Here is a 24,328-nt window from a genome sequence, read left to right as displayed (position 1 = left end):
AGTACATTTCAGTTTTCCTTGTCAGAGAGCAGCAGGATACTGAACAGAAGACTTTGTAATAATTCTTCAATATTCTGCCCTGCCATCCTCATTTGAACAACTTGAAGTAATGAGGAGGTGACAAGAGCCTTTGTTTGATGACGTGGTCCATATGGGAGTGTGTATTACACACTCAGAGGGGCTGCATAAAGTACCACAGGAAATGTAATGGTGCAGACCACTGGAGTAGTTCAATGTTGCTTCTGCTGCCTGGAGCACTCTGGGGCAGTCCTGCAGTACAGAGAAGGGCCGGTGTCGTCATGATTCTTGATAGTCTCCAACCTTGGCATCATGAGGGTACGCTGTCGCTGCCAGTGATCGGGCACCAGCTGAGAAAGAGGAGGAGTTGGAAGCAGTGACGAGGTAACCATTGCAGCTTTTTTGTTGCCAGACTTTCTGTGATCCACTCGACCAACTGTAATACAGGTAAATGTAAGCTCAAATTCCACTAACAAGGCTGAACCTTCCCTCTCCTTGGCTGTTGACTACCACTGCACCACTTGTCTACAAACAACAGTAAATGCCATCACAATATCGATATTTCAAAACAATAATGTTGAACAATCTATGCCATAATGCATGCAAATATCAACTGCCCTCATTTATTTCCTTCATACCAGTATTACAGGTGCCTTTTTCTTGCTTAATGCTCCCACAGAGTGCGATCCCTGTGACTGTGGCACTGCAGGTGAAAGCTGATGATTTTTATTGTGTTTATCCTGAGTAACTCTAGCTCCAGAAGGGCCCACCCACGACTGTACCACAACAGCTTCTGCTTTTTCTGGAGCAGAGATACCAATCATGACTCAATCTGTAACTGTTCCCATCAGGTTGGCCACAACTCAGTGCTGGAGTGGATGGGTTCCAAACACTGCGCCAGATTGAAGCCAGAGTCTTTCCTGCTCCGTGACATTAATGGCAGGCTTTCTAACCTGCCAATGCACCAATCCTTCTTCTGTCGGCCACCCCATCCCCATTGCAGTTCTCATCTGAATCCCCTGTAGCTGAAATGGAGTGTGACTTCATCCTCTGGTGAACTGGCACCAATTCCTTGAGACCTCACTGCAGGTCACTCATGCTCAGTGTACGAAATGAGGAATAACTGGTTGAGGAAAGAAATTCCAGTGTTAGTACCTTGGCAGCTCACAGCAATGCCACCTGTGAGCTAACTACAACTGGAAATGTTCAGGAATGAGTTAGTGTAAGACTGTAGATAGCTCTGAAAACTAGGAGACTGGAGGGGATTACAGAGATTAGGGGAGGGATTCAAGACCGTGGAGGGATTTGAAACCGAAACTAGAGTTTATTAATTAATATTAAAATTGAGGATTTGCTGAACTTGGAATTGATGCAGGTCAAGGGGCACAGGATGTGCTATGAACGGTTAACATAAACAGCAGAAGACCCTGATTTTATCGAGAATAGAAAGCGGGAGGTGCGCAGGGTGCATTGGAATAATTAAGTGCAAAGGGACCAATTGCAAGAAAGTCTGTTTCAGCAACAAATAAACTGGGATTGGAACAAAGTAAGATGTTACAACAGCATTCGTTTGATCGTTCTTTGTGAAAGGGGTGGGGAGCGGTTGTGAGGAAAGAAGGGGTGAGGGCAGGACATTTCCATAATTCTTCTTTCTTTCAATTAGAGTTTCTTTATTTAGTTTTACTGTCTTCTGTCCCTGTAGAGTGCACTGGGTTAATGGCAGGAAATGTACAAGGAGAAGTCCCCTCAGTGACAGCCAACTGTGTGAGAGCTATTAAAAGAGGAATTACTAAATAATGGTTACTAAATCTGGAGAACTATGATTTTGTTTACTAATGAGATTTATCAGCTCTGGTTTCTTTCAGTTGACAGCAAGAGGTTTGTTGATGAATCTCTAACATTCACAGCTTTGACTTTCAACCAACTTTCCACAAGGGGTGGGGGGGGGGGTGGGGTTCGTGAATGGAAGGAGCTGCCAACAGATGTGGTCGAGGCAGATAAAATTGCTGTATTTAAAAGACATTTGGACAGGTACACAATTAGGAAAGGTTTAGACGGATACCAAACACAGGCAAATGGGACCGGTTAAGTTTGGGACACCTGATCAGTACAGATGATTGGGACTGAAGGTCCTCATTCTGTGCTGTATGACTCTATGAATCTATGATTGAAGAGCTAACTAGGTGTGTGCATGAGGGCAATGCATTTGATACAGTCTACTTGGGCATCAGCAAAGCTTTTGACAAGATCCCCCATTTGAAGACTGTTAGAACAGGAAACAGTCCATGGGATCCGAGGACACGTGCACAGGAAATCATAACTCGTAATTTGATTGAGTTTTTTAAAGTAGTAATCAAGAGCATTGACTAAGGCAGAAAGATGGACGCATACGGGCTTCAGTAAGGCGTTCAAGAAGGTTCCTCACGGTACTCCAAGAGGGAAGTTAAATCACACGGAGCACAGGGAGAGCTAGCCATAGAACATAGAACATTACAGCACAGTACAGGCCCTTCGGCCCTCGATCTTGTGCCGACCTGTCATGCCGATCTCAAGCCCATCTAACCTGCACTATTCCATGTACGCCCATATGCTTATCCAATGGCGACTTAAATATACCTAAAGTTGGCAAATCTACGACCGTTGCAGGCAAAGCGTTCCATTCCCTTACTACTCTCTGAGTAAACAAACTACCTCTGACATCTGTCCTATATCTTTCACCCCTCAATTTAAAGCTATACCCCCTCGTGTTCGCCGTCACCATCCGAGGAAAAAGGCTCTCCCTATCCACCCTATCTAACCCTCTGATTATTTTATATGTCTCAATTAAGTCACCTCTCAACCTTCTTCTCTCGAATGAAAACAGCCTCAAGTCCCTCAGCCATTCATTCTAAGACCTTCCCTCTATACCAGGCAACATCCTAGTAAATCTCCTCTGCACCCTTTCCAAAGCTTCCACATCCTTCTTATAATGCGGTGACCAGAACTGCACACAATACTCCAAGTGCGGCCGCACCAGAGTTTTGCACAGCTTCACCATAACCTCTTGGTTCCGGAACTCGATCCCTCTATTAATCAAAGCTAAAACACTGTATGCCTTCTTAACAGCCCTGTCAACCTGGGTGGCAACTTTCAAGGATCTGTGTTCATGGACACCAAGATCTCTCTGCTCATCTATACTACTAAGCATCTTACCATTAGCCCTGTACTTTGCCTTCTGGTTACTCCTACCAAAGTGCATCACCTCACACTTGTCTGCATTAAACTCCATTTGTCACCTCTCAGACCAGCTCTGCAGCTTATCGATGTCCCTCTGCAACCAATCCTTTGTCACTATCCACAACTCCACCTATCTTAGTGTCGTCAGCAAATTTACTAACCCATCCTTCTACGCCCTCATCCAGGTCATTTATAAAAATGACAAACAGCAGTGGACCCAACACCCACCCCTGCGGTACACCACCAGTAACTGGTCTCCAGGATGAAAGTTTCCATTCAACTACCACGCTCTGTCTTCTTTCAGCAAGCTAATTTCCGATCCAAACTGCCATATCTCCCACAATTCCATTCCTCTGCATTTTGTACAATAGTCTGTTATGCGGAACCTTATTGAACGCCTTGCTGAAATCCATATACTCCACATCAACCGGTTTACTCTCATCCACCTGTTTGGTCACCTTCTCAAAGAACTCAATAAGGTTTGTGAAGCACGACCTTCCCTTCACAAAACCGTGCTGACTATCCCGAATCAATTTATTCTTTTCTAGATGATTGTAAATCCTATCCCATATAACCTTTTTCAACACTTTACCGACAACTGAGGTAAGGCTCACTGGCCGATAATTACCAGGGTTGTCTCTACTCCCCTTCTTGAACAGGGGAACCACAATTGCTATCCTCCAGTCATCTGGCACTATTCCTGTAGACAATGATGAGTTAAAGATCAATGCCAAAGGCTCGGCAATCTCCTCCCTGGATTCTCAGAGGATCCGAGGATAAATCCCATCCGGCCCAGGGGACATAGCTATCTTCACCCTCTGTAGGATTTCAAAAACCTCTTCCTTGTGAGCCTCAATCCCACTTAGTCCAGTAGCCTGTATGTCTGTATTCTCCTCGACAACATTGTGGTTTTCTAGAGTGAATACTGTTGAAAAATATTCATTTAGCGCTTCCCCTATCTCAACTGACTCCACACACAACTTACCACTACTATCCTTGATTGGGCCTCATCTTACTTTTGTCATTCTCTTATTCCTTAAATACCGAGAGAAAGCCTGAGGGTTTACCCTGATCCTATCCGCCAACAACTTCTCATGTCTCCTCCTGGATCTTCTGAGCTCTCTCTTTCGGTCTTTCCTGGCTACCTTGTAACCCTCAAGCACCCTAACTGAGCCTTCACATCTGAAAGTAACAGAAGCATTCTTCTTCCTCTTGACCAGAGATTCCACTTCCTTCGTAAACCACGGCTCCCGCACCCTACAGCTTCCTCCCTGCCTGACAGGTACATACTTAACTAGGACACACAGGAGCTTTTCCTTGAATAAGCTCCACATTTCTATTGTGCCCATCCACTGCAGTTTCCTTCCCCATCCTATGCTCCCTAAATCTTGCATAATCTCTTCGTAATTGCCTTTCCGCCAGCTATAACTCTTGCACAGTGGTGTACACCTATCCCTTTCCATCACTGAAGTAAACATAACAGAATTGTGATCGCTATCACCAAGGTGATCAACGACTTTGAAATCTAACACCTGGCCAGGATCATCACCCAGTACTGATGTGGTCACTGCACCCCAATTCCATCAGTCACTGCATCCCATTTCACTCAGTCACTGTATCCCGTTTCTCACTGAGGCTGCATTCAATTTCCGTCAATCACTGCATCCCATTTCCGTCAGTCAAGGCATCCCATTTCCCATAGTCACTGCATCCCATTTCACTCAGTCACTGCATCTCCTTCACCATAGTCACTGCATTCCATTTCCATCAGTCACTGTTTCCCGTATCTCACAGGCGCTGCATTCAATTTCCCACACTCACTGCATCCCATTTCCCATAGTCACAGCATCTCCTTTCCCTCAGTCTCTGCATCGCATTTCACTCAGTCAATGCTTCCCATGTCCCACAGTCACTGCATCCCATTTCTCTCTGTCACTGCATCTCATTTCCCTCAGTCACTGCATCTCATTTCACTCAGGCACTGTATCCCATTTCCCTCACTCACTGGACCCCAAGTCCGCTTGGGCACTGCATCCCCATGAACTCAGTCACTCCTTCCCAGTACCTCAGTCACTGCATCCCATTTCCATCAGGTACTGCATCACATTTCCATCAGACACTACAGCTCATGTCACTCTGTCACTGCATCCCATTTCCCTCAGTCACTGCATCTCCTTCACCACAGTCACTGCATCCCATTTCACGCAGTCACTGCATCACATTTCACTCAGTCACTGCATCGTATTTTACTCAGTCACTGCATCCCATTTCACTCAATCACTGCATCTCCTTCACCACAGTCACTGCGTCCAATTTCCATCAGTCACTGTTTCCCGTATCTCACAGACGCTGCATTCAATTTCACACCCTCACTGCATCCCATTTCCCATCGTCACAGCATCACCTTTCCCTCAGTCTTTGCATTGCAATTCACTCAGTGATTGCATCCCATTTCACTCAGTCACTGCATCCCATTTCCGTCAGTCACTGCATTCCATTTCACTCAGCCACTGCATCCCATTTCACTCGGTGACTGCATCACAGTTTTCTCAGTGACTGAATCACAGTACACTCAGTGAGTGCATCATATTTCACTCAGTGATGGAATCACATTTCACTGAGTCACTGTGTCCCATTTCATGCAGTCACTGCATCGCAATTCACGCAGTCACTGCATCACATTTCACTCAGTCACTGCATCCCAATTCACTCCATCACTGCATCTCCTTCACCACAGTCACAGCATCCCATTTCCATCAGTCACTGGTTCCCGTATCTCACAGACGCTGCATTCAATTTCCGACACTCAATGTATCCCATTTCCCATAGACACAGCATCTCCTTTCCCACAGTCTCCGCATCTCATTTCAATCAGTAAGTGCATCCTACTTCCCAAAAATAGTGCATCCCATTTTGCTCAGTCACTGCATCTCATTTCACTCGGTCACTGCATCCCATTTCCCTCAGTCACTGCATCTCATTTCCGTCAGTTACTGCAGACCATTTCCATCAAACAATGCATCTCATTACACTCAGTGACTGCAGCTCATGTCACTCTGTCACTGCATCCAATTTCCATCAGTCAGTTCATCTCATTTCACTCATTCACTGCATCGCATTTCACTCAGTCACTGCATCCCATTTCACTCAGTCGCTGCATCCCCTTCACCACAGTCACTGCATCCCATTTCCATCAGTCACTGTTTCCCGTATCTCACAGACAGTGCATTCTCAGCTTCTCATTTCACTCAGTGACTGCAGCTCATGTCACTCTGTCACTGCATCCCATTTCACTCAGTCACTGCATCCCATTTCACTCAGTCACTGCATCCCATTTCACTCAGTCACTGCATCCCATTTCACTCAGTCACTGCATCCCATTTCACTCAGTCACAGCATCCCATTTCACTCAGTCACTGCATCCCATTCCACTCAGTCACTGCATCCCATTCCACTCAGTCACTGCATCCGATTTCACTCAGTCAGCACGTCACATTTCACTCAGGCACTGTATCCCATTTCCCTCACTCACTGCACCCCAAGTCCGCTTGGGCACTGCATCCCCATGAACTCAGTCACTCCTTCCCTGTACCTCAGTCACCGCATCCCATTTCCCTCTGGTACTGCATCACATTTACATCAGACACTGCAGCTCATGTCACTCTGTCACTGCATCCAATTTCCCGCAATCACTGCATCCCATTTCACTCAGTCACTTCATCCCATGTCCCTCAGTCACTGCATCCAATGTCCCTCAGTCACTGCATCCCATTTCACTCAGTCACTGCATCCCATTTCACTCAGTCACTGCATCCCATTTGAAGCAGTCACTGCATCCCATTTCACTCAATCACTGCATCTCCTTCACCACAGTCACTGCATCCCATTCCCCACAGAAATGGCATCCCATTCACTTGAGTCTTAGAATCCCAGTTTCCACAGCCACTGCATCCCATTTCACACAGCCAGTGCATCCCATTTCACACAGCCACTGCATCCCATTTCACACAGCCACTGCATCCCATTTCACACAGCCACTGCATCCCATTTCACTCAATGCTTCACTTTACACACAGTCAAGGCATCCCTTTCCATCAGTCACTGCGTCCCATTTCCTCAGTCACTGCATCTCCTTTCCACAGTCACGGCAATCCCATTTCACTCAGTCACTGCATCCCATTTCACAGAGTCACTGCATCTCCTTTCCATCAGTCACTGCGTCCCATTTCACTCAGTCACTGCGTCCCATTTCACTCAGTCACTGCATCCCATTGCCCTCAGTCACTGCATCCTATTTCACTCAGTAACTGCATCCCATTACCCTCAGTCACTGCATCCCATTTCACTCAGTCACTGCATTCCATTTCACTCAGTCACTGCATCCCATTACCCTCAGTCACTGTATCCCATTAACTTCAGTCGCAGGATCCCATTTCAAACAAACACTGCATCCCATTTCCGTCAGTCACTGCATACCATTTCCATCAGTCACTGCATCCCAGTTCACTCAGTCTCGGCATCTCATTTCCCTCAGTGACTGCATCCCCTTTCCACAGTCACGGCAATCCCATTTCACTCAGTCACTGCATCCCATTTCACAGAGTCACTGCATCTCCTTTCCATCAGTCACTGCGTCCCATTTCACTCAGTCACAGCGTCCCATTTCCTCAGTCACTGCAACTCCTTTCCACAGTCACGGCAATCCCATTTCACTTAGTCACTGCATCCCGTTTCACTCAATCACTGCATCCCATTTCCCACTGTCACTGCATCCCATTTCCCAGTCACTGCATCCCATTTCCCTCAGTCACTGCATACCATTGCCCTCAGTCACTGCATCCCATTTCACTCAGTCACTGCATCCCATGACCCTCAGTCACTGCATCCCATGACCCTCAGTCGCAGGATCCAATTTCAAACAGACACTGCATCACATTTCCGTCAGTCACTGCATCCCATTTCCCTCATTCACTGCATGCCATTTACATCAGTCACTGCATCTCATTTCACTCAGACACTGCATCCCATTTCCCTCAGTCACGACATCCCATTTCACTCAGTCACTGCATCCCATTACACTCAGTCACTGCATCCCATTAACGTCAGTCGCAGGATCCAATTTCAAACAGACACTGCATCCCATTTCCGTCAGACACTGCATGCCATTTCCATCAGTCACTGCATCCCATTTCCCTCAGTCACTGCAACCCATTTCCCTCAGTCACTGCAACCCATTTCCCTCAGTCACTGCATCCCATTTTATTCCCCACTGGATCTCATTTCACGCAGTCACAGCATCACATTCCACTCAGTCACTGCATCCCATTCCACTCAGTCACTGCATCCCATTTCCCTCAGTCACTGCATCACATTTCCCTCAGTCACTGCATCCCATTTCCTCAGTCACTGCATCCCATTTCCTCAGTCACGGCAATTCCATTTCACTCAGTCACTGTGTCCCATTTCACTCAGTCACTGCGTCCCATTTCCATCAGTCACTGCGTCCCATTTCCCACTGTCACTGCATCCCATTTCCCAGTCACTGCGTCCCATTTCCCTCAGTCATTGCGTCCCATTTCCCTCAGTCACTGCATCCCATTTCCCTCAGTCACTGCATCCCATTGCCCTCAGTCACTGCATCCCATTGCCCTCAGTCACTGCATCCCATTGTCCTCAGTCACTGCATCCCAATGTCCTCAGTCACTGCATCCCATTTCACTCAGTCTCTACATCCCATTTCACTCATTCACTGCATCCCATTACCCTCAGTCACTGCATCCCATTAACTTCAGTCGCAGGATCCCATTTCAAAAAGGCACTGCATACCATTTCCATCAGTCACTGCATCCCATTTCACTCAGCCACTGCATCCCATTTCACTCAGCCACTGCATCCCATTTCACTCAGCCACTGCATCCCAGTTCACATAGTCACCGCATCCCAGTTCACACAGTCACCACATCCCAGTTCACAAAGTCACCGCATCCCATTTCCGTCAGTCACTGTATCCGATTTCTATCAGTCACCGCGCATTTCACTCATTCACTGCATCTCATTTCACTCATGCACGGCATCCCATTTCACGCAGTCACTGCATCGCATTTCATTCAGTCACTGCATCCCATTTGACTCAGTCACTGCAACCCATTTCACTCAGTCAGTGCATCCCATTTCACATAGGCACTGTATCCCATTTCCCTAAGTAAGTGCATCCCAAGCCCGCTCAGGCACTGCATCCCTATTAACTCAGTCACTCCTTCCCAGTACCTCCGTCACTGTGTCCCATTTCACTCAGTCACTGCGTCCCATTTCCATCAGTCACTGCATCCCATTTCCTACAGTCACTGCATCCCATTTCCCAGTCACTGCATCCCATTTCCCAGTCACTGTATCCCATTTCCCTCAGACACTGCATCCCATTTCCCTCAGACACTGCATCCCATTGCCCTCAGTCACTGCATCCCATTGTCCTCAGTCACTGCATCCCATTTCCCTCAGTCACTGCATCCCATTTCACTCAGTCACTGCATCCCATTTCACTCAGTCACTGCATCCCATTTCACTCAGTCACTGCATCCCATTTCGCTCAGACACTGCATCCCTTTTCCGTCAGTCACTCCATCCCATTTCCCTCAGTCGCAGCATCCTATACCCCTCAGACACTGCATTTCCTTTCCTTAAGACACTGCATCGCATTTCACTCAGTCACTGCATCCCATTTCACTCAGTCACTGCATCCATTTCCATCAGTCACTGCATCCCATTACCCGGACACTGCATCCCATTACCCGGACACTGCATCCCATCACCCTCAGTCGCAGCATCCCATTTCCCACAGACACTGCATTTCCTTTCCCTTAGTCACTGCATCTCATTTCCACCAGTCACTGCATCCCATTTCACTCCCCACTGCATCCCATTTCACTCAGCCACTGCATCCCAGTTCACATAGTCACCGCATCCCACTTCACACAGTCACCACATCCCAGTTCACAAAGTCACCGCATCCCAGTTCCGTCAGTCACTGTATCCGATTTCTATCAGTCACTGCGCGCATTTCACTCAGTCACTGCATCTCATTTCACTCATTCACTGCATCCCATTTCACTCAGTCACTGCATCCCATTTCACTCAGTCACTGCATCCCATTCCACTCAGTCACTGCATCCCATTCCACTCAGTCACTGCATCCCATTCCACTCAGTCACTGCATCCCATTTCACTCAGTCAGTGCGTCGCATTTCACTCAGGCACTGTATCCCATTTCCCTAAGTCAGTGCACCCCAAGCCCGCTCAGGGACTGCATCACTATTAACTCAGTCACTCCTTCCCAGTACCTCCGTCACTGCATCCCATTTCCATCAGTCACTGTTTCCCGTATCTCACAGACGCTGCATTCAATTTCCCACACTCAGTGCATCCCATTTCCCATAGTCACAGCATCTCCTTGCCGTCAGTCTCATCATCTCATTTCACTCAGTGATTGCATCCTTCTTCCCACAAATAATGCACCCCATTTCCCTCAGTCACTGCATCCCATTTCCGTCAGTCACTGCATCTCATTTCACTCGGTCAGTGCATCCCATTTCACCCAGTCACTGCATCCCATTGTACTCAGACACTGCATCCCATTTCACTCAGTGATGCATCCCGTTTCACTGAGCGACTGCATCCAATTTCACTCAGTGACGAAATCACATTTCCGTCAGTCACTGCATCCCATTTTACTCAGTCACTGCATCCCATTTCACTCAGTCACTGCATCACATTTCACTCAGTCACTGCATCACATTTCACTCAGTCACTGCATCACATTTCACTCAGTCACTGCATCACATTTCACTCAGTCACTGCATCCCATTTCACTCAATCACTGCATCTCCTTCACCACAGTCACTGCATCACATTCCCATCAGTCACTGTTTCCCGTATCTCACAGACGATGCATTCCATTTCCCACACTCACTGCATCCCTTTTCCCATAGTCAGAGCATCTCCTTTCCCTCAGTCTCTGCATCGCATTTCACTCAGTGATTGCATCCTCCTTCCTACAAATACTGCATCCCATTTCCCTCAGTCACTGCATCCCATTTCCCTCAGTCACTGCATCCCATTTCACTCAGTCACTGCATCGCATTTCACTCAGTCACTGCGTCCCATTTCACTCAGTGACTGAATCACATTTCACTCAGTCACTGCATCCCATTTCCCTCAGTCACTGCATCCCAATTCCCTAAGTCACTGCATCCCACGTCCGTGTGTCACTGCATCCCATGTCCGTGTGTCACTGCATCCCATGTCTCTCAGTCACTGCATCTCATGTCCCTCAGTCACTGCATCCCATGTCCCTCAGTCACTGCATCCCATTTCATTCAGTCAGTGCGTCCCTTTTCGGTCAGGCACTGTATCCCATTTCCCTCAGTCACTGTGCCCCAAGCCCGCTCGGGCACTGATTCCCTATGAACTCAGTCACTCCGTCCCAGTACCTCTGTCACTGCAGCTCATGTCACTCTGTCACTGCATCACATTTCCATCATACAGTGCATCTCATTTCACTCAGTCACTGCATCCCATTTCACGCAGTCACTGCCTCCCATTTCACTCAGTCACTGCATCCCATTTCACTCAGTCACTGCATCCCATTTCACTCAGTCACTGCATCCCATTTCACTCAATCACTGCATCTCCTTTCCCTCAGTCTCTGCATCCCATTTCACACAATCAGTGCATCCCATTTCATTCAGTGACTGCATCACATTTCACTCAGTCACTGCATCCCATTTCCCTCAGTCAGTGCATCTCATTTCCCTCAGTCAGTGCATCTCATTTCCCTCAGTCACTGCATCCCATTTCCCTCAGTCACTGCATCACATTTCCGTCAGTCACTGCATCCCATTCCACTCAGTCACTGCATCCCATTCCACTCAGTCACTGCATCCCATTCCACTCAGTCAGTGCGTCGCATTTCACTCAGGCACTGTATCCCATTTCCCTAAGTCAGTGCACCCCAAGCCCGCTCAGGGACTGCATCACTATTAACTTAGTCACTCCTTCCCAGTACCTCCGTCACTGCATCCCATTTCACTCAGTCACTGCTTCCATTTCCATCAGTACACTGCATCCCATTACTCTCAGTCACTGCATCCCATTCCACTCAGTCACTGCATCCCATTTCACTCAGTCACTGCATCACATTTCCCTCAGTCACTGCATCACATTTCCCTCAGTCACTGCATCACATTTCCACCAGTCACTGCATCCCATTTTATTCCCCACTGGATCTCATTTCACGCAGTCACAGCATCACATTCCACTCAGTCACTGCATCCCATTTCACTCAGTCACTGCATCCCATTTCACTCAGTCACTGCATCCCATTTCCCTCAGTCACTGCATCACATTTCCCTCAGTCACTGCATCACATTTCCTCAGTCACTGCATCTCCTTTCCACAGTCACGGCAATTCCATTTCACTCAGTCACTGTGTCCCATTTCACTCAGTCACTGCATCCCATTTCCCTCAGTCACTGCATCCCATTTCCCAGTCACTGCATCCCATTTCCCTCAGTCACTGCATCCCATTTCCCTCAGTCACTGCATCACATTTCCTCAGTCACTGCATCTCCTTTCCACAGTCACGGCAATTACATTTCACTCAGTCACTGCGTCCCATTTCACTCAGTCACTGCGTCCAATTTCCATCAGTCACTGCATCCCATTTCCCTCAGTCACTGCATCCCATTTCACTCAGTCACTGCATCCCATTTCACTCAGTCACTGCATCCCATTTCGCTCAGTCACTGCATCCCATTTCGCTCAGACACTGCATCCCATTTCCGTCAGTCACTCCATCCCATTTCCCTCAGTCGCAGCATCCTATACCCCTCAGACATTGCATTTCCTTTCCTTAAGACACTGCATCGCATTTCACTCAGTCACTGCATCACATTTCCCTCAGTCACTGCATCTCATTTCCATCAGTCACTGCATCCCATTACCCTCAGTCACTGCATCCCATTACCCTCAGTCGCAGCATCCCATTTCCAACAGAAACTGCATTTCCTTTCCCTTAGTCACTGCATCTCATGTCCACCAGTCACTGCATCCCATTTCACTCCCCACTGCATCCCATTTCACTCAGTCACTGCATCCCATTTCACTCCCCACTGCATCCCATTTCACTCAGCCACTGCATCCCAGTTCACATAGTCACCGCATCCCACTTCACACAGTTACCACATCCCAGTTCACAAAGTCACCGCATCCCAGTTCCGTCAGTCACTGCATCCCAGTTCCATCAGTCACTGTATCCGATTTCTATCAGTCACTGCGCACATTTCACTCAGTCACTGCATCTCATTTCACTCATTCACTGCATCCCATTTCACTCAGTCACTGCATCCCATTCCACTCAGTCACTGCATCCCATTTCACTCAGTCACTGCATCACATTTCCCTCAGTCACTGCATCACATTTCCCTCAGTCACTGCATCACATTTCCCTCAGTCACTGCATCTCATTTCCACCAGTCACTGCATCCCATTTTATTCCCCACTGGATCTCATTTCACGCAGTCACTGCATCGCATTTCACTCAGTCACTGCATCGCATTTCACTCAGTCACAGCATCACATTCCACTCAGTCACTGCATCCCATTTCACTCAGTCACTGCATCCCATTCCACTCAGTCACAGCATCACATTTCCCTCAGTCACTGCATCCCATTTCCTCAGTCACTGCATCTCCTTTCCACAGTCATGGCAATTCTATTTCACTCAGTCACTGCATCGCATTTCACTCAGTCACTGCATCGCATTTCACTCAGTCACTGCATCGCATTTCACTCAGTCACTGCATCCCATTTCACTCAGTCACTGCATCCCATTCCACTCAGTCACTGCATCACATTTCCCTCAGTCACAACATCCCATTGTCTTCAGTCAGTGCATCCCATTTCACTCAGTCTCTACATCCCATTTCACTCAGTCACTGCATCCCATTACCCTCAGCACTGCATCCCGTTAACTTCAGTCGCAGGATCCCATTTCAAACAGACACTGCATCCCATTTCCGTCAGTCACTGCATCCCATTTCCCTCAGTCACTGCATACCATTTCCATCAGTCACTGCATCTCATTTCACTCACTGCATCTCATTTCACTCAGTCACTGCATCCCATTTCACTCAGTCACTGCATCCCATTTCAGTCAGTCACTGCATCCCATTTCACTCAGTCACTGCATCCCATTTCACTCAGCCACTGCATCCCAGTTCACAAAGTCACCGCATCCCAGTTCACACAGTCACCACATCCCAGTTCACAAAGTCATCGCATCCCATTTCCGTCAGTCACTGCATGCCCGTTCCATCAATTACTGTATCCGATTTCTATCAGTCACTGCGCATTTCACTCAGTCACTGCATCTCATTTCACTCATTCACTGCATCCCATTTCACGCAGTCAATGCATCCCATTCCACTCAGTCACTGCATCCCATTTCACTCAGTCAGTGCGTCACATTTCACTTGGGCACTGTATCCCATTTCCCTAAGTCACTGCACCCCAAACCCGCTTAGGCACTGCATCCCTATTAACTCAGTCACTCCTTCCCAGTACCTCCGTCACTGCAGCCCATTTCACTCAGTCACTGCTTCCATTTCCATCAGTCACTGCATCCCATGACCCTCAGTCCCAGCATCCCCTTTCCCACAGACACTGCATTTCATTTCCCTCAGACACTGCATCTTATTTCCACCAGTCAATGCATCCCATTTCATTCCCCACTGCATCTCATTTCCACCAGTCACTGCATCCCATTTTATTCCACACTGGATCTCATTTCACGCAGTCACTGCATCGCATTTCACTCAGTCACTGCATCGCATTTCACTCAGTCACAGCATCACATTCCACTCAGTCAATGCATCCCATTCCACTCAGTCACTGCATCCCATTCCACTCAGTCACTGCATCCCATTTTATTCCACACTGGATCTCATTTCACGCAGTCACTGCATCGCATTTCACTCAGTCACTGCATCGCATTTCACTCAGTCACTGCATCACATTCCACTCAGTCAATGCATCCCATTCCACTCAGTCACTGCATCCCATTCCACTCAGTCACTGCATCCCATTTCCCTCAGTCACTGCATCTTATTTCCACCAGTCAATGCATCCCATTTCATTCCCCACTGCATCTCATTACACGCAGTCACTGCATCGCATTTCACTCAGTCACTGCATCCCATTTCACTCAGTCACTGCATCTCCTTTCCTCAGTCACGGCAATTCAATTTCACTCAGTCACTGCGTCCCATTTCACTCAGTCACTGCGTCCCATTTCACTCAGTCACTGCGTCCCATTCCACTCAGTCACTGCATCCCATTCCACTCAGTCACTGCATCCCATTCCACTCAGTCACAGCATCCCATTGCTCTCAGTCACTGCATCCCATTGTCCTCAGTCAGTGCATCCCATTGTCCTCAGTCAGTGCATCCCATTTCACTCAGTCTCTACATCCCATTTCACTCAGTCACTGCATCCCATTACCCTGAGACACTGCATCCCGTTAACTTCAGTCGCAGGATCCCATTTCAAACAGACACTCCATCCCGTTTCCGTCAGTCACTGCATCCCATTTCCCTCAGTCACTGCATACCATTTCCATCAGTCACTGCATCCCATTTCACTCAGCCACTGCATCCCATTTCACTTAGCCACTGCACCCCAGTTCACAAAGTCACCGCATCCCAGTTCACACAGTCACCACATCCCAGTTCACAAAGTCATCGCATCCCATTTCCGTAAGTCACTGCATCCCCGTTCCATCAATCACTGTATCCGATTTCTATCAGTCACCGCGCATTTCACTCAGTCACTGCATCTCATATCAGTTATTCACTGCATCCCATTTCACTCAGTCACTGCATCGCATTTCACTCAGTCACTGCATCGCATTTCACTCAGTCACTGCATCCCATTCCACTCAGTCACTGCATCCCATTCCACTCAGTCAGTGCGTCACATTTCACTTGGGCACTGTATCACATTTCTCTAAGTCACTGCACCCCAAACCCGCTCCACCACTGCATCCCGATTAACTCAGTCACTCCTTCCCAGTACCTCCGTCACTGCAGCCCATTTCACTCAGTCACTGCTTCCATTTCCATCAGTCACAGCATCCCATTACCCTCAGTCCCAGCATCCCCTTTCCCACAGACACTGCATTTCATTTCCCTAAGACACTGCATCTTATTTCCACCAGTCAATGCATCCCATTTCATTCCCCACTGCATCTCATTACACGCAGTCACTGCATCGCATTTCACTCAGTCACTGCATCTCCTTTCCACAGTCACGGCAATTCCATTTCACTCAGTCACTGCGTCCCATTTCACTCAGTCACTGCGTCCCATTTCACTCAGTCACTGCGTCCCATTTCACTCAGTCACTGCGTCCCATTTCACTCAGTCACTGCGTCCCATTACCCTCAGTCACTGCATCCCATTAACTTCAGTGGCAGGATCCCATTTCAAACAGACACTGCATCCCATTTCCGTCAGTCACTGCATCCCATTTCCGTCAGTCACTGCATCCCATTTCCCTCAGTCACTGTATCCCATTTCCCTCAGTCACTGCATCCCACTTCCCTCAGTCACTGCATCCCATTTCACTCAGCCACTGCATCCCATTTCACTCAGTCACTGCATCCCATTACCCTCAGTCACTGCATCCCATTAAGTTCAGTGGCAGGATCCCATTTCAAACAGACACTGCGTCCCATTTCCATCAGTCACTGCGTCCCATTTCCCACGGTCACTGCATCCCATTTCCCAGTCACTGCATCCCATTTCCCTCAGTCACTGCATCCCATTGCCCTCAGTCACTGCATCCCATTGTCCTCAGTTACTGCATCCCATTGTCCTCAGTCACTGCATCCCATTTCACTCAGTCTCTACATCCCATTTCACTCATTCACTGCATCCCATTACCCTCAGTCACTGCATCCCATTAACTTCAGTCGCAGGATCCCATTTCAAACAGACACTGCATACCATTTCCATCAGTCACTGCATCTGATTTCACTCAGTCACTGCATCCCATTTCACTCAGCCACTGCACCCCATTTCACACAGCCACTGCATCCCAGTTCACTCAGCCACTGCATCCCAGTTCACATAGTCACCCCATCCCAGTTCACACAGTCACCACATCCCAGTTCACAAAGTCACCGCATCCCATTTCCGTCAGTCACTTTATCCGATTTCTATCAGTCACCGCGCATTTCACTCAGTCACTGCATCTCATTTCACTCATGCACTGCATCCCATTTCACGCAGTCACTGCATCGCATTTCACTCAGTCACTGCATCGCATTTCACGCAGTCACTGCATCGCATTTCACTCAGTCACTGCATCGCATTTCACTCAGTCACTGTATCCCATTTCACTCAGTCACTGCATCCCATTTCCCTCAGTCACTGCATCCCATTTCCCTCAGTCACTGCATCCCATTTCACTCAGTCACTGTATCCCATTTCACTCAGTCACTGCATCCCATTCCACTCAGTCACTGCATCCCATTCCACTCAGTCACTGCATCCCATTTCCCTCAGTCACTGCATCACATTTCCCTCAGTCACTGCATCCCATTTCCTCAGTCACTGCATCTCCTTTCCACAGTCACGGCAATTCCATTTCACTCAGTCACTGCGTCCCATTTCACTCAGTCACTGCGTCCCATTTCACTCAGTCACTGCATCCCATTACCCTCAGTCACTGCATCCCATTAACTTCAGTGGCAGGATCCCATTTCAAACAGACACTGCATCCCATTTCCGTCAGTCACTGCATCCCATTTCCCTCAGTCACTGTATCCCATTTCCCTCAGTCACTGCATCCCATTTCACTCAGCCACTGCATCCCATTTCACTCAGCCACTGCATCCCAGTTCACATAGTCACCGCATCCCTTTTCACACAGTCACCACATCCCAGTTCACAAAGTCACCGCATCCCATTTCCGTCAGTCACTGCATCACAGTTCCATCAGTCACTGTATCCGATTTCTATCAGTCACTGCGCGCATTTCACGCAGTCACTGCATCGCATTTCACTCAGTCACTGCATCCCATTCCACTCAGTCACTGCATCCCATTCCACTCAGTCAGTGCGTCACATTTCACTCAGGCACTGTATCCCATTTCCCTAAGTCACTGCACCCCAAGCCCGCTCGGGCACTGCATCCCTATTAACTCAGTCACTCCTTCCCAGTACCTCCGACACTGCATCCCATTTCACTCAGTCACTGCTTCCATTTCCATCAGTCACTGCTTCCCATTACCCTCAGTCCCAGCATCCCATTTCCCACAGACACTGCATTTCATTTCCCAAAGACACTGCATCTTATTTCCACCAGTCACTGCTTCCCGTTTCATTCCTCAATGCATCTCATTTCACGCAGTCACTGCATCGCATTCCACTCAGTCACTGCATCCCATTCCACTCAGTCACTGCATCCCATTCCACTCAGTCACTGCATCCCATTCAACTCAGTCACTGCATACCATTTCACTCAGTGAGTGCATCACATTTGCCTCAGTCACTGCATCCTATTTCCTCAGTCACTGCATCTCCTTTCCACAGTCACGGCAATTCCATTTCACTCAGTCACTGCGTCCCATTTCACTCAGTCACTGCGTCCCATTTCACTCAGTCACTGCGTCCCATTTCACTCAGTCACTGCATCCCATTTCCCACTGTCACTGCATCCCATTTCCCAGTCACTGCATCCCATTTCCCTCAGTCACTGCATCCCATTTCCCTCAGTCACTGCGTCCCATTTCACTCAGTCACTGCGTCCAATTTCCATCAGTCACTGCATCCCATTACCGTCAGTCACTGCATCCCATTGTCCTCAGTCACTGCATCCCATTTCCCTCAGTCACTGCATCCCATTTCACTCAGTCACTGCATCCCATTTCGCTCAGACACTGCATCCCATTTCCGTCAGTCACTCCATCCCATTTCCCTCAGTCGCAGCATCCTATACCCCACAGACACTGCATTTCCTTTCCTTAAGACACTGCATCGCATTTCACTCAGTCACTGCAACCCATTTCACTCAGTCACTGCAACCCATTTCACTCAGTCACTGCATCCATTTCCATCAATCACTGCATCCCATTACCCTCAGTCAGGGCATCCCATTACCCTCAGTCAGCATCCCATTTCCCACAGGCACTGCATTTCCTTTCCCTTAGTCACTGTATCTCATTTCCACCAGTCACTGCATCCCATTTCACTCCCCACTGCATCCCATTTCACTCAGCCACTGCATCCCATTTCACTCAGCCACTGCATCCCAGTTCACATAGTCACCGCATCCCAGTTCACACAGTCACCACATCCCAGTTCACAAAGTCATCGCATCCCAGTTCCGTCAGTCACTGCATCCCAGTTCCATCAGTCACTGTATCCGATTTCTATCAGTCACTGCGCGCATTTCACTCAGTCACTGCATCCCATTTCACTCAGTCACTGCATCCCATTCCACTCAGGCACTGTATCCCATTTCCCTAAGTCAGTGCACCCCAAGCCCGCTCAGGGACTGCATCCCTATTACCTCACTCACTCCTTCCCATTTGCTCCGTCACTGCATCCCATTTCACTCAGTCACTGCTTCCATTTCCATCAGTCACTGCATCCCATTATCCTCAGTCACTGTATCACATTTCCCTCAGTCACTGCATCTCATTTCCACCAGTCACTGCATCCCATTTTGTTCCCCACTGGATCCCATTCCACTCAGTCACTGCATCCCATTTCCCTCAGTCACTGCATCACATTTCCCTCAGTCACTGCATCACATTTCTTCAGTCACTGCATCTCCTTTCCACAGTCACGGCAATTCCATTTCACTCAGTGACTGCGTCCCATTTCCCTCAGTCACTGCATCCCATTTCCCTCAGTCACTGCATCCCATTTCCTCAGTCACTGCATCCCATTTCCACAGTCACGGCAATTCCATTTCACTCAGTCACTGCATCCCATTTCCCTCAGTCACTGCATCCCATTTCCTCAGTCACTGCATCTCCTTTCCACAGTCACGGCAATTCCATTTCACTCAGTCACTGCGTCCCATTTCACTCAGTCACTGCGTCCAATTTCCATCAGTCACAGCATCCCATTGCCGTCAGACACTGCATCCCATTGTCCTCAGTCACTGCATCCCATTTCCGTCAGTCACTGCATCCCATTGCCCTCAGTCACTGCATCCCATTGCCCTCAGTCACTGCATCCCATTGCCCTCAGTCACTGCATCCCATTGCCCTCAGTCACTGCATCCCATTGCCCTCAGTCACTGCATCCCATTGCCCTCAGTCACTGCATCCCATTGCCCTCAGTCACTGCATCCCATTGCCCTCAGTCACTGCATCCCATTGTCCTCAGTCAGTGCATCCCATTGTCCTCAGTCAGTGCATCCCATTGTCCTCAGTCAGTGCATCCCAATGTCCTCAGTCACTGCATCCCATTTCACTCAGTCTCTACATCCCATTTCACTCATTCACTGCATCCCATTACCCTCAGTCACTGCATTCCATTAACTTCAGCCACTGCATCCCATTTCACTCAGTCACTGCATCCCATTTCACTCAGCCACTGCATCCCATTTCACTCAGCCACTGCATCCCAGTTCACATAGTCACCGCATCCCAGTTCACACAATCACCACATTCCAGTTCACAAAGTCACGGCATCCCATTTCCGTCAGTCACTGCATCCCAGTTCCATGAATCACTGTATCCGATTTCTATCAGTCACTGCGCGCATTTCACACAGTCACTGCGCGCATTTCACGCAGTCACTGCATCGCATTTCACTCAGTCACTGCATCCCATTCCACTCAGTCACTGCATCCCATTCCACTCAGTCACTGCATCCCATTTCATTCAGTCAGTGCGTCACATTTCACTCAGGCACTGTATCCCATTTCCCTAAGTCACTGCACCCCAAGCCCGCTCGGGCACTGCATCCCTATTAACTCAGTCACTCCTTCCCAGTACCTTCGTCACTGCATCACATTTCCATCAGTCACTGCATCCCATTACCCTCAGTCCCAGCATCCCATTTCCCACAGACACTGCATTTCATTTCCCTAAGACACTGCATCTTATTTCCACCAGTCACTGCATCCCGTTTCATTACCCACTGCATCTCATTATACGCAGTCACTGCATCGCATTCCACTCAGTCGCTGCATCCCATTCCACTCAGTCGCTGCATCCCATTCCACTCAGTCGCTGCATCGCATTCCACTCAGTCGCTGCATCTCATTCCACTCAGTCGCTGCATCCCATTTCACTCAGTCACTGCATCCCAGTTCACTCAGCCACTGCATCCCAGTTCACATAGTCACCGCATCCCAGTTCACACAGTCACCACATCCCAGTACACAAAGTCACCGCATCCCATTTCCTTCAGTCACTGCATCCCAGTTCCATCAATCACTGTATCCGATTTCTATCAGTCACTGCGCGCATTTCCCTCAGTCACTGCATCTCATTTCACTCCTTCACTGCATCCCATTTCACGCAGTCAATGCATCCCATTCCACTCAGTCACTGCATCCCATTTCACTCATTCAGTGCGTCACATTTCACTCAGGCACTGTATCCCATTTCCCTCAGTCACTGCACCCCAAGCCTGCTCGGGCACTGCATCCCTATTAACTCAGTCACTCATTCCCAGTACCACCGTCACTGCATCCCATTTCACTCAGTCACTGCTTCCATTTCCATCAGTCACTGCATCCCATTACCCTCAGGCCCAGCATCCCATTTCCCACAAACACTGCATTTCATTTCCCTAAGACACTGCATCCCATTTCATTCTCCACTGCATCTCATTTCACGCAGTCACTGCATCGCATTTCACTCAGTCACTGCATCCCATTCCACTCAGTCACTGCATCCCATTCCACTCAGTCACTGCATCCCATTCCACTCAGTCACTGCATCCCATTCCACTCAGTCACTGCATACCATTCCACTCAGTCACTGCATACCATTCCACTCAGTCACTGCATCCCATTCCACTCAGTCACTGCATCCCATTCCACTCAGTCACTGCATACCATTCCACTCAGTCGCTGCATACCATTCCACTCAGTCACTGCATACCATTTCCCTCAGTCACTGCATCCCATTTCCATCAGTTACTGCATCCCATTTCCCACTGTCACTGCATCCCATTTCCCAGTCACTGCATCCCATTTCCCTCAGTCACTGCATCCCATTTCCCTCAGTCACTGCATCCCATTTCCTCAGTCAATGCATCTCCTTTCCACAGTCACGGCAATTACATTTCACTCAGTCACTGCGTCCCATTTCCATCAGTCACTGCTGCCCATGTCCCACTGTCACTGCATCCCATGTCCCACTGTCACTGCATCCCATTTCCCAGTCACTGCATCCCATTTCCCTCAGTCACTGCATCCCATTGCCCTCAGTCACTGCATCCCATTGTCCTCAGTCAATGCATCCCACTTCCCTCAGTCACTGCATCCCATTTCACGCAATCACTGCATCCCATTTCGCTCAGACACTGCATCCAATTTCCGTCAGTCACTCCATCCCAATTCCCTCAGTCGCAGCATCCTATATCGCACAGACACTGCATTTCCTTTCCTGAAGTCACTGCATCCCATTTCACTCAGTCACTGCACCCCAAGCCCGCTCGGGGACTGCATCCCTATTAACTCAGTCACTCCTTCCCAGTACCTCAGTCACTGCATCGCATTTCACTCAGTCACTGCATCCCATTTCACTCAGTCACTGCATCCCATTTCACTCAGTCACTGCATCCATTTCCATCAGTCGCAGCATCCCATTTCCCACAGACACTGCATTTCCTTTCCCTTCGTCATTGCATCTCATTTCCACCAGTCACTGCATCCCATTTCACTCAGCCACTACATCCCAGTTCACATAGTCACCGCATCCCAGTTCACACAGTCACCACATCCCAGTTCACAAAGTCACCGCATCCCATTTCCGTCAGTCACTGCATCCCAGTTCCATCAATCACTGTATCCGATTTCTACCAGTCACTGCTCGCATTTCACTCAGTCACTGCATCTCATTTCACTCATTCACTGCATCCCATTTCACGCAGTCACTGCATCGCATTTCACGCAGTCACTGCATCGCATTTCACGCAGTCACTGCATCCCATTCCACTCAGTCACTGCATCCCATTCCACTCAGTCACTGCATCCCATTCCACTCAGTCACTGAATCCCATTCCACTCAGTCACTGCATCCCATTTCACTCAGTCAGTGCGTCACATTTCACTAAGGCACTGTATCCCATTTCCCTAAGTCACTGCACCCCAAGCCCGCTCGGGCACTGCATCCCGATTAACTCAGTCACTCATTCCCAGTACCTCCGTCACTGCATCCCATTTCACTCAGTCACTGCTTCCATTTCCCTCAGTCACTGCATCCCATTTCCATCAGTCACTGCATCCCATTTCCCACTGTCACTGCATCCCATTTCCCTCAGTCACTGCATCCCGTTTCCCTCAGTCACTGCGTCCCGTTTCCCTCAGTCACTGCGTCCCGTTTCCCTCAGTCACTGCGTCCCGTTTCCCTCAGTCACTGCGTCCCGTTTCACTCAGTCACTGCGTCCCATTTCACTCAGTCACTGCGTCCCATTTCACTCAGTCACTGCATCCCATTTCCCATTGTCACTGCAACCCATTTCCCACTGTCACTGCATCCCATTTCCCACTGTCACTGCATCCCATTTCCCACTGTCACTGCATCCCATTTCCCAGTCACTGCATCCCATTTCCGTGAGTCACTGCATCCCATTTCCCTCAGTCACTGCATCCCATTTCACTCAGTCACTGCATCCCATTGCCCTCAGTCACTGCATCCCATTAACTTCAGTCGCAGGATCCCATTTCAAACAGACACTGCATCCCATTTCCGTCAGACACTGCGTCTCATTTCACTCATGCACAGCATCCCATTTCACGCAGTCAAGGCATCGCATTTCACTCAGTCACTGCATCCCATTCGAC

At 48.7% G+C, this 24,328-nt stretch overlaps 1 long non-coding RNA gene across 2 annotated transcripts in view; it reads right to left on the bottom strand.

Moving 5' to 3' along the window:
• Positions 1–70: 70 nt before the first annotated feature.
• LOC132207768 (uncharacterized) overlaps positions 71–24,328 on the bottom strand; it is a 290,900-nt gene continuing 266,642 nt past the window's right edge. For both annotated transcript variants that reach the window (XR_009443796.1, XR_009443793.1), the window contains exon 8: positions 71–454. This is a non-coding gene — a long non-coding RNA (uncharacterized LOC132207768). The remainder of the gene's footprint in view (positions 455–24,328) is intronic.

This window comes from Stegostoma tigrinum, unplaced genomic scaffold (assembly GCF_030684315.1).
Source record: "Stegostoma tigrinum isolate sSteTig4 unplaced genomic scaffold, sSteTig4.hap1 scaffold_152, whole genome shotgun sequence".
NCBI classification, from domain to species: Eukaryota; Metazoa; Chordata; class Chondrichthyes; order Orectolobiformes; family Stegostomatidae; genus Stegostoma; species Stegostoma tigrinum.
Note: the sequence above shows the minus strand (reverse complement) of the source record. Positions and strands in the feature narration are given on the sequence as shown.